The sequence below is a fragment of the Panthera pardus genome, unplaced genomic scaffold (assembly GCF_024362965.1).
Source record: "Panthera pardus isolate Hobbes unplaced genomic scaffold, ASM2436296v1 HiC_scaffold_2, whole genome shotgun sequence".
Taxonomy (NCBI): domain Eukaryota; kingdom Metazoa; phylum Chordata; class Mammalia; order Carnivora; family Felidae; genus Panthera; species Panthera pardus.
This window is the reverse complement of record NW_026526765.1, coordinates 14,578,417-14,582,745: the sequence shown is the minus strand read 5'-3', so window position 1 is coordinate 14,582,745 and position 4,329 is coordinate 14,578,417. Positions and strand designations below refer to the sequence as shown.

The window sequence follows — 4,329 nt, the reverse complement described above, 5'->3', positions numbered from 1 at the left end:
GTTAATGCATCCCTCCCGGGGACAGCCCACATGTAGTAACTGCCCAATGTGAGGCCATAAACCCTGCCCCTTCTTCCAAATGTCAGAGAACTCTGAAGAGTATTTCCAGCTTCAGAGCTCACTGGGTGAGCTAGGGATTTAATGCGATGGCACTGAAGCTCTGATTCTCCTCCTGCCATACCCTGCTTTCTTCCTTCCCTCAAGAATTGTTGAAGCTGAGAATACTACCATGGAAGTCCCCTGTACTCTATTCTATGCCCTCGAGAACCTGACCTGCAACACTTTGTACCAGGATGAGTTCAAGATAGTAGACGTTACAATGTGATGTTGGAATTGGACCACTCAACATTGCCACCACCCGGTTGGCAATGAGGACCTCATCACTGGCAGGACGTGGCCAGAAAAGTCTCTGCAGATTGAAGTACAATTGCTCAGCTTTCATTAGTGGTGAGCTGGGATTGCATGCCTGTGGCATGAAATACATTAGTGGATGTGATAAAAAATACAGTTGAAAATGTAATCATTATAACAATGAAATCGGATGGTTCTTGCGTAGGGTAACTATGATTTAGTAAAAACAAGTGCAAAGGGCAGAGGGCCACTTTTTCAGAATATGAAAAAGCACTCCTTCTCTGAAGGTGGAAGGAGAACAAAGCTAAAGACATAACATAGAACTTAATCATAAGAGCTCCAAATAAAGATACATTCTCAAATTAGGCAAGTGCACTATGTTGTACCGATACTATCGTATCAGGACTACGATAGAAAAAATGGAACCCTGATACAGGGGATGGTGACATCTAGGTTGATGTCCTTGAACATTATGCATCTCCCAAACCCATCCTATTGAAGGATGGTGAGGGAAGGTGATGCAGAGGACCTTGTCTTGCAATAAAACAAGGGTCCCCTCAATACTTAATACCCACATTTCTCTGTGTGGTAATAACATACCAGGGCCAGAGAATCTGAATACTTTTCTAGGGGGAAAAGGGACTATATGCAGAAGGAGTTATAGGACCTAGGCAATATGTGCCAACAGGAGATTGGCGAGGGTGAGTGTGTTTAGGGCTAGATCTCAAAGGTGCTGGATCAAGAAGGAAACATGAAATCGGAAAAGGGATTGTTTATCAAATTGGGAACACTCTCACAAGATAGAATCTCAGGTCGTGGCAATAACCCTGAGAGATGGAATAAATATGCTACCATGATGGGTCAAAGAAGCTTTGAGAAAATGATGGCTTATAGTAAGTGAGGTGTAGGTGTCCAAACTACCATAGTAGGCAACAGAAGAAAGGGTGAAAGATTTAGAGAATTGGATATGATGGAGTTTTTATTCTGTAGAAGATCAGGAAGCCCGCTTGGTGAGTATAGTCCCCAGAATGGGCCACCGGACGTTCATTGACCAAAACAATAAGGATGCACTAGCGGTAGGAGCACCGATACTATGACAAAAACTCACTTGGTGATTGTTGTCTACAGGAAGGTCTGATGGTAGGAGATACTGTATAGAAATGAAGTGAAGTGAAAAGGGAAGTGAAAAGATGGTCAGAAGTCTGATGGCTGTGGCACTAGTAAAAATTATGACCCTTTGACCCATTTCTGGACCTGCACCAATTTTTTAAACCTAAAACCCATTTTTTGAGGGAGTGTCATTTTCCCAAGGCAGACAACACTAAAATATCAGTGCACCTGCATATATAATGTCCCGGTCTTTTCCCAAAGATACCTATAGTGACTTACTTGAGTAATAGTACAGAGGAAAAACTAATAGCCAGATATTTTAAGAACCATTAAGGTAAGGGGTAAAGTTGATATCGATTCTCTGGGATTCAAAGCCCCACCATGAATCCCCTATGAGAGTAGGGGCCTCTGTAGGACAAGTAATAAAATCCTGATACTAACCCAGTCAACATGGTCTACTGAGACCATGCACATACCAATGATGATATCTCTTACTGCCGGTGAAACCCTGGAATGGACTTCCTAGGGAATGGGCCGCATTCCCGTGCTGGTTTGGTGCCTATAGAGCAGGAGCTTCTCATTAGAAAAAGCTAAGTTAAAGCCTCTGGAACTCTCCGCCTACTGGGAAAGATGGTCATAAAAAGCAAACAAACAAAACAAAACAAAAAAAACCCCACAAAAACCCAAAAACGGTAGCACATTCTACTTCAGTAGTAGATATTAGTGTCACCCTGTATTAGTTATCTATTTGCCCACTGAAGAATTTTGCACAAATGATTACATATGCCAAAAAAAAATCTCTTCTTCTATTTCATCTCATAAAGTATACTGTTTCAAACGTAGTTCAATCCTCACTTCCTTTAAAAGCTGTCTTATACTGTTTCAAGTGGACGAACCCCCCCCCCCCCCCACCATGCTATCCTAGTATCACATACGTTTTCTCTGGGCAACTTGTCTTTCTAATACATGTTTATTTGATGAACGTGTGTTCTTTGTACTAGAATTGCTATTTTAGCTCAGAATCCAGGATAAACTCAATAAACGGTACGATGAATGATTTGATTATATCTAGGCCTCTCAGAATCCTAACACAGGGAATGTATCTTGTGCAATTTGATATATCTTATAGACAAAGATGATTACTGCACATCACAAACTTCATTTCGTAGCATTTTCTTAGGACCAAAAAAATCTATCATAACACCCATCTTTGAAACAAGAAAAAGAAATGGACTTAAAACCATCCCAGGCTGCAGGAGCGCCTCGGTGACTCAGCTGGTTAAATGTCTGCCTCCTGCTTTCGTCTCAGGTCATGACTCCGCCGTTCATGAAATCGAGCTCCACGTTCGACTCTGTGCTGACAGCATAGAGCCTGCTTGGGATTCTTTCTGTCCCTCTCTCTATTCCCCTCCCCCACTCTCTCTCTCAAAAGTATAAATAAACATTTATTAAACATACACACACACACACACACACACACACACACACACACAACATCCTAGGCTACATATTGTTAGAACTTGGAGTTGAGGTTGCTGGTTGGCCAATGAACTCACAAGTGTCAGTAGTATTCTACATGAGTGGCAAGACTTTCACTATCTCCACAAAGATCTCTGGCCCAAAGAGTGGAGTTTGATAGTAATTCTTGCTACAAGAAAAAAGCAAACAAAACAAACAAAACAAAACAAAAATCCTAGGAACTAACAGTGGCTCTGGGAAAATGTAAATACAGATAAAAAATAAATATTGTATAACATCTTATAATAAAAATAAACACGTGTGAATGGATAAATGGATAAATATAATGTCATACACTTAATACTCTAGCGGAAACTCACGTGTGCTTCAACATGAGTACAAAAGTACTTAACTTCTACTTTAGAAAGGTGTGTTAGTCTAGGGAAGATTTTGAGGAAGGAACATCATCCCAGCTGATTATCTATCTATCTATCTATCTATCATCTATCTATCATCTATCTATCATCTATCCATCTATCTATAACCGAAGGCGGAACCAGGGAAATCATTTATTTAGCACAAAGCACCGTTTAAATTGTCTTATATGCATAATCTTATTTATTATACACAACAACTCTGTAAATGAGATCCCATACTCCTACTTTATAGAGCCAGTGGAGGAGGAATTAATATGTATTCCTGTGCAACAGGTATTATGCCAGCTTTATATGTTTTTGTTCATTAAAAAAAAAACTTCAATGCTTATTTATTTTTGAGGGAAAGAGACAGAGCATAGTGGAGAAGAGGCAGAGAGAGAGGGAGACACAAAATCCGAAGCAGGTTCCAGGCTCTGGGCTGTCAGCACACAGCCGGACACCGGGCTCGAACTCACGATCTGTGAGATCACGACCCTAGTGAAGTCAGGCGCCCAACCAACTGAGCCACCCAGGCGCCCCTATTCTTGTTTAATACTGAGAACAATGCAGGAATGTAGGTTTTCTTATTGTTATTTTATATACGAAAAAGCCCAAGTTAAAGAGAATGATTAATGTGCTGAAGGTCTCAGTCCCAAAATAATAGTCGAGACATAATTTGAACCCAAGCTTTTGTATTCCTACTCCACAATGTGGAAAAAATCCCTTTAAGGTCAGAGAAAATGTGAATTTAAGGAGTTATAAACACACTTGGCAGAACATCAGATCTTTATTGAACCTATTATTCTACTCACTGTACACAACATCTCCTGAGTAGAGAAGCTGTTTTCTAAAGATGTCTATGAAAGTCAACTCTATCTTGATGTTTAGGAAAAATATGCATTATAATGGAAAAGTGACATATAATTTATTTGAAGTCTTTCTGTATTTCACTTTTTATCGAAGTTTCCTATTATGCAGAAGTTGAGATAGGAAG

The 4,329-nt window shown here is 40.1% G+C and overlaps 1 non-coding gene across 1 annotated transcript; it reads left to right on the top strand.

Annotated features, from left to right (window-relative positions):
- The first annotated feature begins 2,963 nt into the window (after positions 1 to 2,963).
- LOC128778461 (small nucleolar RNA SNORA62/SNORA6 family) lies at positions 2,964 to 3,117 on the top strand. Its single transcript, XR_008424047.1, has one exon. It is a non-coding gene; the product is annotated as a small nucleolar RNA SNORA62/SNORA6 family (small nucleolar RNA).
- The last annotated feature ends 1,212 nt before the right edge of the window (positions 3,118 to 4,329 follow it).